Raw genomic sequence first — 16,141 nt, 5'->3', positions numbered from 1 at the left:
CAAAATGCACATCAAAGGTTACAATAATCCGAATACATTTGAAAATCTCTCCGTCCGCACTAGCATTTCAAGCGTTTTCCAAAAGTTTCTCATCCATGCTGAAATGTCGGAAGACGCTTAAATCAACTTTACTGCGCATGCGGAAAACGTAATAAAAGCTCACTGAGTTGATGCAGAGATCGAGAGACCAGACATGATAAAGTTCTCACGCTGTTCTTCTGACACGATCGCTATATTAGCAAATTATCCCACCATGTTCGGGTCGCACTCAATTGCCACTCCAAGTTTCGGTATGAAACCAAAAGCGTCTTCAAAAAGCTGGACGAAAAAATGCCATCTCAGTGTGGACGGAAGGCCAAACCTTAGAGAAAAAGATGCTCTTTCAAATGTATCTGGATTCATAGACATGAAAACATCTCTGATCATAATGTACTTTTCCCCCAGTCCCCGCAGTGAAACAGTGCTGTGTGCAGCTGCTGTACAAGGTCAATGAAATATATCAGAAAATACACACAAGCCCAGCTGGCCTCCAGATGCAGTCGTGCTCCTGTGAAAGTGGGACACCAAGGGTTAATCCAGACTCTTTCAGGAATATCCTGCATGTCCTTTGATTCCAGCTCAGAGATGAAATGTCCAAATGTGCCAGCCGTCGTGTTTCTCTCTGCCAGATCTTGTTCGATCTCTCAACTGCGTCGAGCGGGGCTTTTAACATGACTGAATAGCACTTCAATATGAACATAATGTGTCCTAGTTACGTTTTCCCATATTTATCAGTTTATCTATATTCTTATAAGTTCACTTGATTGAATTATTTCAGTCGAGATACAAGATGAGCCTTATATCTTGTGAATTTTGAATAAATTTGAATATATATATACACCCAATTTATCTCTGTTCTACACCGTTCATGCAGTCTCGTAACATAAATGATGTTTGTAAATGCCAACTGCTTTTTTCCTTCAGCTGTGTCTTTTAACTCCGGCTTTATTGATACTGACAGACAGGGAAGCAGCTCTCGGTAGCACCTGGTCCTTGCCTTTGCCGCTCTCGGCCCGTTTGACCTCCCCTCCAGTGCTGAAAATGCAAACCACCATAAAGGTAAACGCATCAAGTCATGTGGAAATCATTACAATATCCTTAACTCATAGAGACAGATGAGTTAGTGCAGTTGTTTTTGAAAGGTGACGGGGAAAGAATTATTGTGGTACAAATGTTTGTTGTTGTTCTTGACTGATGTCTTTGTTAGGACATCCGTGTGTTCTCCTGACAAATAACATATATTATAGTTTATTTCCAAGTATACAGACTCTTGGACAATTTATTGAGACAGTTCATGTCTTTGAAAAGGTATGGCTAGCTTAAATACCTGATACCTTTCCACAAATAGGGTACTTTACTGTAAAATGTTGATTTTTGCCTTTTTTCAGCTCATATGTCTTGACCTTCGTTACTGTATCTGACAATTTAAAACGTCATGAATTTTGCATTATCTATTGAATTGATATCAAGTTCATTAAATAACAAAAATAATAATGACTAATTATTATAATCAAAAATGGCATGCAACCACATGACATTCCCCCTTAAAAAAGACAATCATTAAATCTAAATTTTTACACAAATTTTAGTGTTGACTGCAGTTGTCAAGCTCAACCATACAACTCTGTCATTTATTTTATTTCTTATTTTCATATTTCATTTCATTTGATACAATATAGTATTGTTTGGTGCTTTAGCAATGCAATGGTCATGGGTTCGACTGACTTTTAAAAAAAAAACTATACTTTCAGTGTAATGTGAGTGGCTTCAAAAATATTTTTTTTATTTATTTTTTTATTTTTTTACATTTTAGATTTTTTTTTTTATTATTATTTTTTTTTTATTATTATTATTATTTATTTTATTTTTAAATTAAAAAAAAAATTACACCTGCAATTTTATATGTAAAAGATTTTGGAAACAAGATTTAAATGTTTGGTGACTGCTCATAAAACTCATATCTACCTTGACCTCTTGATGTGGTTAAACATTTTCTGAAGATTATGCCCCCCTTTTGTCTGAATCTTTGTTGTCAAATAATTTTGCCCGACACTTAAAGAGTTCCAAGTCCTATTTTGTACCCATTTGTGGAAAGTGCCCGAAAACTCGCATGCATTACTTCAATCCTCCATGACTAATTAATGTCACCACTCCATCATGTGACATCATCGGCTATATCGGTATATTAAACAGTTACATGAAGCCCAGCCACATTTTCCCTGCCATTTCCCCTGCATCTGCTTTTACTTGCATTCAAAGCCATCCATGACAAATTCTCCCTCCTATAGAAGGACAATGGAGACCCAACCTCTGTTCCCGCAGCTTTACACGTTCTATAACAACTAGCTGTTAGTTAAGTCTGCTCTTTAAATGTGTGATTAAATGAGAATGCTGATGTTCCCGTGTGATTTTCATGGCTTATATAAATATTTGCCTTCTTCCACATGTCTTTTCCTGCGACGTCTGATACTTGAGACGTCAGTCACAAACATTATGATTTTCGGTGACTACATTCTTTTACTTTTTAATCTGCCTTCATCCGGTTTGGAGTATCTACAGATATTAAAATCTGATATATAGGGCATTACCTCAGATGTGAGGGGTTTGATATAGAGATCACATGGATATAGGGGTATCATACATCAAATACTACAGCCTGGCATGTTCACATCAAAGAGACGCATCTGTTTCATGACATGATGAAGATTGGAGTCCCGTGAGACTTGAGTCAACCCTCTCGCACTCCTCAAACTCTTCAAACTATGGCAACGCTCCAGCCTCATGCCATCTACCTGGGTAAGCGAAAGTGATCTTTGTCATTTCCAAAAGATTCAAACTCTGTCGTCTCAGTATCAGACGGCACGCCTAAAGGCTGTTCACAAACCATATGATGCATACTGAGTTTAAATGACAGGAACCTCTGAAATCTGCCATTTCCAGGAGTCAGGAGTGAGCTGGGAAATGGTCAAATATATTACTCAAGCTTTTCTTTATCTGTTAATTTAAATAAACATTGCAGCTACGTCCTGACTGAAGAAAGAGGTTGTTTACTTTAAATTTCTCTCTCTTTTTTTAAGGTTTCACATCTGTGTCCCTACCTCAATACTGTCATATATTTAAAAAGCTGGCAAACTGAAATCTTGAAGGTCCTTTTTTTCATATTTCACCTGCTACAAATTCAACAAGGCCACAAAGACTCTGGTGAGTTGTATAGTTGTGCATAGTGTTTTTTTTAAAGTAATCCCTTACTTTACTTTTTCAAGGGAAAAGTAATTAAATTACAGTATTTAATTATTTAGTTATGCATTACACCCAATACTAATTGTGATGAATAAAAAGTTCAAAAGAACAGCATTTGTATAAATCTTAAAGTTACACTGTGTAAGATTTTCTCCCATCTAGCGGTGAAATTGTATATGACTACCAACTGAACATTACTGTTTAGCCCCTCCCATTCCAATGGCGTTTTAACTCCTACGGTGGCCGTATTATTCCAGTCGCGAGTAATCTCCCCCTCGCATTCGTCACGGTGCCACTGAGTGTAAAAACACAAAAGATGAAGCTTGAATTTCCAGGTATGTCCCTCTTTGGCTAATGTATTTTCAAGATGGAGGTGCAACATGGCTGCCGCCATTCGAGCGACTCACTCGTATGTATTCTGAATGACAGATTCTACGCTTACGAGAATACTTGATTAGTTGGTGGAAGTAATTACACATAAACGAGCACATATAATTTTGAAAGAACAAAGTGTTTTTTGCTAAGAGTCAACTTAAAAAATTACACAGTGTAGCTTTAAATGAAATATAAATATTTTGTAACATTTTAAATGTCTTTACTGTTAATTTGTCCTTGCTGAAGAAAAGTATTAATTTCTTGTTGCCTAATTTTCCAGTGAGTTATTAATTTGCTTCACATTATCTTATAATTTTGGCCACTACCCTACGCAACAGTATCCAACTCAGTCAGGAGGCCTTCATGCATATTGAGAGTTACCTATTTATTTGCATAAACTTTCAGTCACATCATTTCAAATTGCCAAATCTCATTGAAATTGACTTCCCAGATGGTTTTCTGCTTCAAATCACTGTGTGAATGCATCTTTTATAGCACTGACTTCAGCTTTACCCATGTCCGGTCAAATAACAAGTCACACAAATGGCCTTTCTAAGTGGTTTCATGACCAGAAATAGCAACAATATGCCACCAGACTTGTGATAGTTGAGTTTTGTGTGTTTGTGTGTCTGCATGTGTTTTTCTCAGGTAATGCACGAAACTGTCCGGAAGATTGAAAGCTGTCAGGGCTTCTTAATGCCTTTTGGCCACAATGAGTTGATGACGAAGGTAATGTTGATGCTATCATCTGCTGTATGTTTTGCAGGTCATAACGGTGCATTAATAAGCCATTGCCGTTCACTGACACGCCACTGTATTCAAATGTAATGGCTTGTATGGAGGTGCCTCTTGCGTCAGCGCCATATGAATGAGTCCTGATGCTACACTGTGCTCTATTTATCTTTTCTTCCTCAATCAGGAGAATGAGATTATCTGCGAGAAGAGAAACAAGCGTTAATCCTTCAGTTTATTTGTTCATCACTAGTTACAGGCCACCCTTGAGGGGCTACCTCTCAAAGTAAGCGTATCTAGCGCCAGTAATCACAGGCTAATTTTATAGTGATTGCTGCTAGCAAAAATGGCAACAGTTTAAGAGTTTAGTGGTATAAACTGAGTAGATTTAAGTCACTCTTATGTTTTAGCATGTTTTGCCTTCATAAATGTATTTTATCTTAGCTAAAGGGTCATTAGGTAGCTTGGGTCATTTATATAGAGGAATGTTATACTCCTCAAAATGTTTAATTTAGTTCTTAGGAATAAAAGACCTTGGAAAATGAACGATAAGAATTTTAAACTGTAAGTGTATTAAAGCCATTTTGCTTATTTCAAGCACATGCCCTTTTGGTGCTTTTAAGTCATGTCAAATCAAGATTGTAGTAAAGATCTGAACCCACATGAACCACACCACAAAGTGTGGTGAAACTCAGGATTTTCTTTTAGCCCCAAGTTTACGAGATGGGGACGTGTCACTGAGAAAACAGTGGACCCAATAAACCCAACAAATTTACACGAATGCACAAAATATAATAGTATTCAGTTATATAGTGTATAACGATTCAGTTTACAGCACCAAAATGTTGCTGTATTTATTTATTTTTTGTAGAAATTATACATCACCAAAAGTTATTTGCACGTTAAGTTGAAATTACGACTTCCCAACTCATAAATGCAAACTTCCCAAAAAGACTTGAACACAACATCTCACCACACGAAAAAAATATTTCTGATTGGCTAGTTTTCTGGTTAGATAAGTATGGACTTCATCTGTTTACATGTCATTGATGTTTACATTTTGAAGTGTGCAATTTCAAAGTGTGTATATTCTATATAAAAAACTGAAACTTATGCAAAAATTACATTTGCATTTAATCACTTAGCAGATGCTTTTATCCAAAGCGACTTACAAATGAGGAGAGCAATAGAAGCAGTTAAACCAACAATAGAGCAACAAATATGCAAGTGCTATGACTAGTCCCAGTTAGTCTAGCACAGTACACATAGCAAGTTTAAAAAAAATAGATATAGAATAGTAAGTGTTTATATTAATGAATGAATGGGTGAAGTGTTGACGAAAAATATGCATCTTCAACCATTTCTTGAAAACTGGCTAAAGACTCAGCAGCTCGGGTTGAGTTACGCAGGTCATTTCACCAGCAGGGAACAGTCCAGGTAAAGGTCTATGAAAGAGATTTTGTGTCTCTTTGGGATGGCACCACAAGGTGCTGTTCACTTGCAGAACGCAAGCTTCTGGAGGGCACATAGGTCTGGAGTACTAAGTTTAGGTATAGGGGTGCAGAGCCAGTGATTGTTCTGTAGCCAAACATCAGTCCCTTGAATTTGATGCAATTGGCAACCATTGCGAGTTTCTGAAGAGAGGTGTGGCGGGCGCTTGCGTTAAAGACTCTTGCTGCAGCATCTGGATCAGTTGCAGAGGTTTGACAGTGCAAGCTGGAAGACCTGCCAAGAGAGCATTACAATAGTCCAGTTTGGATAGAACAAGAGCTTGGACAAGGAGTTGTTCATGCTCTGATAGGAAGGGCCTGATCCTCCAAATGTTGTATAAGGCAAATCTGCAGGACCAGGCAGTTCTAGTAATGTGGTCTGTGAAGTTTAACTGATCATTAATCACAACTCCAAGGTTCCTGGATGGAGTTATATACCTAGCTGAATGGAGAAGTTGTGATAAAGTGTTGGGTTGGCTGAGACTTTAGTTGAAGCTGGTGGTCCTTCATCCAGCCAGAAATGTCTGTCAGGCAGGCTGAGAAATGCGAGCAGTTACCGTCAGATCATCAGGCTGGAATGGAGGTAGAGTTGTGTGTCATCAGCGTAGCAGTAGGAAAAACCATGTTTCTGAATGACAGACCCTAGTGATAACATGTAGATGGAGAAGAGAAGTGGTCCAAGCACTGAGCCCTGAGGCACCCCAGTAGCTAGATGTTGCGACTTCTCACTCCTCCACATAAACGGTGGAGTTTATGTGAAGCATAAAAATGACAAATAAAGGAATCTGAAAATCTGACACCCTGAAGGACCTACCTGAGAGTTAAGACTTGGACCATTCGGTTCCTGAGATGCCCTTCGCCATGAGGGTTGACAGAAGGATCTGGTGGTTGTGTCAAAAGTGTCACATATATCTGTCATTTTTATACTTATAATGTAAATTATTTATGTGCATGAATATGTGTTGTGAAGCAGAAAATTATTGTGGACAGTTTTCCTGTGCATATAAAAATGAATAATCCATGCAGTTATTAGGGAATGAGACCCATTGTTGGAGAAACAAACGTCCTAGTCCTGCCCCAAATGTGCGCCATTGGTTGAACCAATGTTTGCGAGTCGTGCTGGTTGAGACAGCAATGTTTTTTTTTTAGAGAAATCAATCTTTGAATGACTGACTTGTAGTCGTCTCTGCAACTGAGGTAGGTATTTTGACACAAATAAGAAGAAAAAAAACATAAAAAATAATTTGCCATTGAAAAATCGCTTGTAAGAAATCAATAAGCATCACATTTACATTTATGCATTTGCCAGACGCTTTTATCCAAAGCGACTTGCATTGCATTTCAAGATACACATTTACATTCTTATCAGTTCTTGCTTTCTCTGGGAATCGAACCCATGACCTCGGCGTTGCAAGCCGAGGTCTACTGTTTGAGCTACAGGAAAGATAGTGCATCAGCTATATGGCTTACTATAAATAAACACCTAAATATACAAGCTACTTTGTAATACAGTGCTATGTGTTGTCAGTTGCCCTGTGAGGTTTGGCCTTTCTAAAATACAGGTTGTGAGGTCATTTTTGCTGCTTTATGTGCTCTCTCTCACGGTATTGGGCCATAAATAAACACAAGCTGATGATATACGACCAAACTGGCATTTGCATTCAAATTGAAGATACTATCCTGACAGCATGCAAATAGACCGGGAGCTCTATGAGGTCATAAACACATCCGTCAGCAATGTGCTCATCTTGACAACACATTGTGTTTGTTTGTACGATGTCCCAAAACACTGCGTGAACAAACTCTCACATCCAGGGCATCGCAGATTATTTGAGCTTTGTTCGCATAATTAATAACTGATAAAGGAGTGTGTAGTTACATCTGCTTGGCATTTAGCCATGTGTTTTTATTAGTAACACATAGTGGCTCTGTTTCAGCCAGGGCTTGTTGGCTGAGCACCTGGTTGGCAATCTTTATTTCCCATATATCATCTGCTGTGGTGCTATTCGATGCCGCGATTGTATTTGTCTTGGACATTGTTCTAGCTTTGATCATGAGCAGCTGTAATTATTTGGCCCCGCACTTTCCGCAGGAGACAGCCGGTGCAACAGGAGAAGGCCGTGTGTATGAGTGTGTGTATGTGTGAACAATCCCAAACAGACTTGGTACAGTGCAGGATTTAAGTAGAGGATAAATAGCCCAATTAAATACCTCCTTTATGGTTTTCATCAACAATACAGTTGGCTGGTATTGTGCAACACTCTTTAAGTCTGTGAATGAAGGCGGATGCGTAAATGAATCAGTGGAAATTGAAGCAGGCCCACCCTCCCCCAGCCAGGCTTTCATCCTCAGGTCCCGAAACAAAAATAAACACATGAATTAAACCTGAGAGGTGAATGAGAGGGAATTGTTCATTTATGGATTCCGGAAAAACAGGAGCAATCGGGACGGAAAACAAGGGTGATTTCATTAAACTCCAAAACCGCACATTTGACCCCTCCCCTAACTATTGTACGGAGCAGACAATGGAGCTTTTTGTGTGCAATTTTTTTTTTTTTAAATAGGCATTTTAAATAAATATACAGGTTAAAACTGACCAACATTGTTCTTTGTTGCCAAAAATATTTAAGAAAAAACTTTCATACTAAATACTATCACATGCACCTTTTTATTAATGTCTTTAATTCATACGTATATATATATATATATATATATATATATATGCAGTCTGTTACTGATTCCAAATTACATGACGACAATTTTTTTGTTATACATAATCTTTTACAATACACATTTTAGGTAATATAATCTGACTACTTTTGACCTAACTTGTTTATCACGTTGAATTGAATTAAATAATATTGTACCATATTGATATAAAAATACAAAGAAAATATATTCCATTCTTTGTTATCAACAACATGAAGTGTATTAAATATTAGATAAAAGCTAATAATTAAATCATAATTTAAAATTTAAATAAATTACTTTCAAATAATAAAAACTATAATAAAAATGTGATTGAAAGAAAAAAGGGTAACACTTTATTTTAATGTGTCCTTGTTACATGCATTTACTATAATAACTATAAATTAGGCAACTAACCCTAAACAAAGCCCTAATCCTATACCCTAACACAATAGTAAGTACATGTCGTTAATTATTAATACTTAATGTATAATTACACTGTAACTGGGATACATTAAAATAAAGTGTTACCAAATAAAGTGTAACCGAAAAAAGCTTTCCAAAGACAAAGCAATACATGGTTAAATGACTCACTGAGTGATAAATCAAATAATAATCAATGTGTTGAGTTCATTTGAAAGTTGAGAAAACACTCTTCAAAAGTGATATTATTAATGTAAATTCAGGTTGTCCAATGCTTTGTGGCCTCTCAATTTTACATGCATAGCCACCTGACTAGTGGCTGGTTTCTGTGTGCAATTTCACAAAACTAGAAGACTTTCTAAATGTATACATATGAGCGATATGCTTTTTTCTTTTCCTTTGTTTTTTTTTTTTTTGAAAGAAAAATTTTAAACATGGAAAAGAAGAATTAGGGAGAATCAATAAATTCTTTACTGCCGTTGTGTGAATAATATGTAATCATTAAAAAAAAAGTACCTGTATGATTATATGATGGATGATTATGTATTTTAAAATGGCAATCTAATCTAATTACAAGTACTTAATTTTTAGAATCTGTTACTATAACAGCACTGTTTATATATATATATATGTATGTGTGTGTGTGTGTGTGTGTGTGTGTGTGTGTGTGTGTATGTACATGTATATGTATGTATGTATGTATGTATATATTTTATTTAGTTTTTATATTATTATTATTATTATTATTTTACTAATTCTGGCTGTAATATTTAATTCTCATAAACTCCTCCACTTCCATTATTTTCTTTATACATTTTAATGTTTTGTTTTGTTTGTTTCTTAATGCATTTTCTGTCCTTTTGCTGCTATTTTAATATTTTCTCTATGGCTAATTACAGGTTTCTATTCTGAATAACGCTAAAATATGTACTCCTTTATACAGAATTTGAGACTGCATTGAAAATCTGTGATTTATTGTGATTTAAGCCTGAAAAAAAATCCTAAAATATTATACTGATATTAACATTTAAAATGTGTATTAAATCACTAATGAAAGCAAAACTGCTAGACTTTCACTAGTGGGCTCAGATTTTTTTTTAACTCAACTGTGCGTCCCAACAATGGCGCAGTAGCGTTTGTATGCGCTTTTGGACCCTTGCAGTTGATTTCTTGTGTTTTAGTGCTTTTGATCTGTGTTTGGTAGACAGAAGCCCACCCTGAAGTTCAGGTAATCCATGAGATCCCCACGGATCTCCAGCGGGAGTCAGACTGGCCTATAGCTCACTCCAGATATCCTGATTTTTATAGTTCACTGCGATTCCTCTATCCCCAGAGCCAAAGCTAAATGTGTGCTTTTTTTTTTTACAAGTTTTTTTTTATAACCTTTTATGAGTTATAAGTAGTATCGCATGTTTCCATTTCCATTGTCCAGAAATTCCAACAAAACACACATCTCTATAAATCAGGCACAACGGATCCCCAAGCAGTTTTGTTGCTGCCCTACTAGTTTAATCCTGAGCCAGTTTTCAGAGTTTAGTGGAATGCAAACTCGCTTTATATCGCACAGATTTAATTAGCAATGACTGCGGAAAAGACAAAGACATATTTAGCTTTGGAATCTCACTTCGTGATAATTATGCTCTTGGAGGACAGTCAGAAACCATTACTTCCCAGCCCTTGTGTCGCCCCCACCCCTGACATTTTAATATCTCTCGGCCACATGCTGACTAGCCAAGGGAAGAGATATATTCATTCTTCAGTCGTATGGCCTGGATGGCTCAAGTTTGTGTATAGATGATATTTGGTATAGCCGCCATAAATGTTTATTATGCATTTGGAGAAATATACCACATTAGTTGTCTCAGCAGGTTTCTAAGCTTGTAATTTTATTCTTTGTTATTATAAACTCAACTCTTGTCTTTCCAGCTTTATGAAGAAACTCTTTTCTTCAGTGAACAGCATACTCTAAAGAAAGTTTTATTTGTATGACTTTCTCAGAAGAAAAAAGTTTTTTATCCGTACAATGTAAGTCAATGGGGTCCAATGTTGTTTTGGACCCCATCGACTTTCATTCTATGGACAAAAACTGTTTATTCAAAATGTATGTTGTGTTCCACAGAAGAATGAAAGCCATACAGGTTTCAAACAGCATGAAGGTGTGTCAATTATGACAGAATATTCATTTTTGGGGTATGAACTATCCCTTTAAGTATCACTTTTATCTAAGATGTTATTCTTTACTTAGAAAAATGGGATAAAAATCTCAGATCTTGGGTGAGAAATTGGTGAAAACCCTCTATGTTTCTCTGTCTTTTGAGCATGTGCTGTTACAGTAAGTCTAATATGTATTTGTTCCAATGTTTTATTTCTTATATTCTTATTTAGTAAGCATCAACTAGCTTCTGGAACGATGAAACTTGGTCAAATTCTGCAACTGACTCTCAGTTGAATTCAGTTGTCATATACTATTTTGTACAACTATTTGACTTTACACTGTAAAAAGTGAATAGTTGGATCAACTTAAAAAATTACTTCAATTGGTAACACCTAAAGAAATTAAGTTTTCTCAACTTAAAATATCACGTTTTATCGTGAAAAATCTGATCATTTAAGTTGAGAAAACTTAATTTCTTTAGGTGTTATCAATTGAAGTAGGCTAATTGTTTTAAGTTGATCCAACTGTTCACTTTTTACAGTGTAAATAACTCAAAACAGCACCAAATCTGAGTATTATGCTTAAAAAAACCCGTTCTGGTTGGTGATTTGTTAATAAACAGAAGTTTAAGACACATATGTGATGTTTTTGCTCTACTGTCATGTTGTGCATAATTGATTGTGAAGTGTTGCAGCATGATTATGTTTAATAATAAAGAATAACACACAAGCGTATTCACCGTCAGGTGTCGGTTTATCAACATGCATTTAGATAAAATGTTTCTTGTGAGTTTCATTTGGCCCTCAGAGACATGCCTGAAGACAGACAGAAGAAGGGAATTTTACTGGGAAGTGTGTTCAACTAACAGATGTTTTTTCTTTTCTTCTATAACTGTAGATCGGAATGTCCATTTATTCACTTTCTGAAGACAAAATTCCAGCTAAGTGGCCAAGACCTCTCGGCAATATGAATATGAACAGAAACACGTCCAGCATGCGTGGTGAATCAGACCTCAACGGCTCCCCAGAGACATTTTCAAAGCATCTACAACCCCGAATCAAGGTAACAAATGTGGTTCTGTATCAAGACTTGTTCTCTGCCAAATGCATCCAAATCAACGTTTTATTTGCGTCATGTTTTTTGGTAATGTGGGACAACACAATTAAATGGTCTTTCGGACCTCCATGAAGTGGAACATCTGTGATGTAAACACTCTGTCCCACTGAATCACACTTATTATAAGGGGACATTGCCGTCCTGCCTCCGTTACTGTTGGAGTGCGTTATTTATGTGAGAAATTGCTGTGTTATTACTGACACTATCCCCTGGTGTATATTTGGGGGAGTCTGGATTCCACCTCTGCTCATTTACACCTAATCATTCTTTAGTGTGAAAATCAGGCAAGATGGAAAGGCAGATGGAACATATTAAAAGTATATATATTTATACACTCACACACACACACACTGCTAATGCTTGTCAGAATGACAGTGGGCATTCTCCGTGCACATGGATTTCATTTGTAAGAGGCAACAGATTTCAACATGATTTTTTGACTCCTTTAAAACTTCCATTTTGTTGTCATGCCAGTGAATTAGGGCGTCAAGTGGGATCTAAGCTTTCCTGATACACTTTCAAGGAACATCCCAACAGATTTTCAAGTAGTTAAGGTATGTGAAAAAAAGGATACAATACATGATATAGCAATGTTGTGTTCACCTATATAATGTGTAGTATTGCGCTCATATGGGTGTGTAAATAAATAATAAATGCTTATTTTGATAAAAATTTAGTAACATTCATGCTTAACTAGTGCACAGATAATTGAGTTAATGCATGGCTCATGAAGAACTAAACCATTCATAACCACATCAGTTACTAATAAAGAGTCTGTTTGATTAATAGATTAAGTCATGCTGTTTATTAAATGCGTCATCATGTATTAAATCCTTATTAACTAATAGTCTAAATGAATATGTTAATTACCACATTGGGTCAAAGCCATGTATTTCAACTTCCAGTCGTCTGCTTTAATGAATCATTAGCTAATGATTTGCAAAGATATCATTATGTAATAACTTTTCTTGTTGAGGGACATGACTATTATTAAGTAATATGTTATTTTGGTTTTGGCATCCACGCTAAGCCATGGATTTCAGTTTCCACAACCGGGATTCTACTGTACCAGATGAACTGGTGCATGGAGTGCCTTGTTGTTCATGGCACAGGAATATATCTGATTGAAGCTTATATTTGTGTGAAACCCAACTTACCCAAACACATTCTCTGACATTATTAACTGTGGAACTCTCACAGACCTTACAATTGAGTGGGGGATGTCAATACCCATAACAATAATTTACTCTAAAAAGGTCATTAAATACTACTAATTAAATCTTTAAAAGTGTAATTAGATTACCGTACTACTTACTCTCTCTAAAAAGTATTGGATTACTTACTACTAATTACTTTATAAATCCCATATCAACCTCAACCAGTTAAACAATAGGATAGAAAAGAAACTGCACTTTTAATTCTTTAAAATAAACAATATACAATTGCATAAATTATTCTTGAACTGACCAAAGTGTGTAAAGGGAGAAGGTTACATAAAAAATGAAAAACATACATTTTAACGCTATTGTATTATTGTATAGTCTATATCACTGGGACAAGCTGTCACTGGGACAGTACCCTTCAAAAGGGTTCTAATATGTACCATTTAGGTACTAATATGTACACGTTTGGTACCAATATGTACCTTTGAGGGACTAATATGCACTCTTTAGGTACAAAGGTGTACCTTTTGAAAAGGTACCGCCACAGTGACAGCTTTTGTACCTTTTTTTCTGAGAGTGTACAGTATTTCATGTAATTACATCAGTAGTAACTAATTAAATGACAGAAAAATTAAGAGTAATCCCTTACTTTATTTTCAAGGGAAAAGTAAATAAATTAGTAATTACTTAGTAATTAATTAACCCCAACACTGATGACATATTACTTAATAATGATTTAATAGTGCCTCAACTAAAGTCATCATAACACAAATATTTCTTTGCAAATCATTAGCTAATGATTAATTAAAGCAGACGACTGGAAGTTGAAATACATGGCTTCGACCCATTGTGGTAATTAACACATTAATGTACACTATTAATACAATAATGAATTAATACATGATGACGCATTTAATTAATAGCAATTCATACAGTATATGACTTAATCTATATTAATTGCTAATGTGGTTAATTAATGGTTTAGTTCTTCAGGACTCAGACATTATCTCATGATAACCTTTGCACTAGTTAAGCACGAATTACTGCATATTAGTGCACCCGTATTGTAGTGTTACCCAATATTTTTATTATGGAGCAATCAGTATTATATTACAAGCAATCTGAGAATAGTTGTTTCTGATTGATCAATCTTGCACTGTAGGGATGATAACCTCAGATGACTGCAGTATTAATATTACTGTCATTTTGTTGCAGTGTTCATCCTGTTGCCATTACCAGACAAATTGTTTAATACACTGTAATTGACTCCTTTTTTCTTAGCGGAAGTTTTAAGATAATATACTGGTAAGTTTATAAGAAGGTTTGAACTCAAATCTATATGTGGATAAATGCGCGATTAGTCTGTGAAATATCATTTTACTCCATTTTAAAACTCATAATAGAATGGGCTCTGGACTCGTGCCAGTATAGGTTTTCTTTTAATGCCTTGAGGAAGTGGCTCTTGAATAGACTTTCAATGTACTTTGGGTTTGCTTAAGGTATTACAGAGTTCTGTGAGGCCTTTTGAACTGAAAATAAAGAAGTGTTTCCTCACTATTCAGACAAATTACATTTGATCTTGTCTGTTTCCTTTCTTTTCAAATCCCTTTTAAGTTGCCTGTTGAGTGAGAGAAGGCAAAAGTGACTTTCTTGGTTGAGCTGAAAGGCCTGAACCATATAGAGCTGGTAAACACACAAAAGCCCAGCTGGTGGGTTTGACTCTCACTTTCTTATCATATATGAGGACTGAACAGACCCCGTTTTAAAGGGATAGTTCACCCCAAAATAGAAATTCTGTAATTTACAGTACTTACCCTCATGTAACGGTTTAGCAAATTGTGCTCTTTTCTGTCCAAAGAACAAAAAAGCACCATAATCACTGAAAAACATTGACATCTCTATTCATGTTGCGTTAGTTTAATGCCATTGACGCTATCGTTCCTTGTCTTGTGAGTGATTCCAATGCACACAAACTAAAAGGATAGCATGATTTTTAGCGAACAACAATTTTGATTTTCAATCTGAATTTAGGTTCTATAGGACCTTAATCCTATAGAAAATCTGTGGAGGGAGCTGAAACTTCGAGATGCAAAGCGACAGCCAAGAAACCTTAAGGATTTAGAGAGGATCTGTAAAGAGGAATGGACCAAAATCCCTCCTGAGATTTAAGCAAACGTCTTACTTGTAATAAAAAACAATGAAACTAAAAAACATGTCAGTTTGACGTTACATCTTTATTGTTTGTGTTTAGGATGTTAATTAAATTTGTTAATATGACTTAATTTAAATCATTTTTAGAGATATTGGGACCCCCTGGTTGAGAATCACTGGCTTATAGGATGTCGTTTTGCCCCTTTTTTGATTATTGACAGCCTCCAGGTACTATATACTTATCTTTTAATTAGGGCTGTCAAACGATTAATCGCGATTAATCGCATCCAAAATAAAAGTTTGTTTTTACATAATATATGTGTGTGTACGGTGTATAATTATTTTCTATATATAAATACACACATGCATGTATATATTTAAGAAATATTTGCATGTATATACTGTGTATATATATTTATATTATATATAATTTATATTATATATAAATATTTTATATATAAATAACACATTTTTCTTAAATATATATGCATGTGTGCGTATTTATATATAGAAAATAATTATACTCCATACACACACATATATTATGTAAACACACACTTTTATTTTGG

Source organism: Squalius cephalus (genome assembly GCF_949319135.1).
Source record: "Squalius cephalus genome assembly, chromosome: 2".
Classification (NCBI taxonomy): Eukaryota; Metazoa; Chordata; class Actinopteri; order Cypriniformes; family Leuciscidae; genus Squalius; species Squalius cephalus.
The sequence above is the reverse complement of the archived record's forward strand: the minus strand, read 5'-3'. Positions refer to the sequence as shown.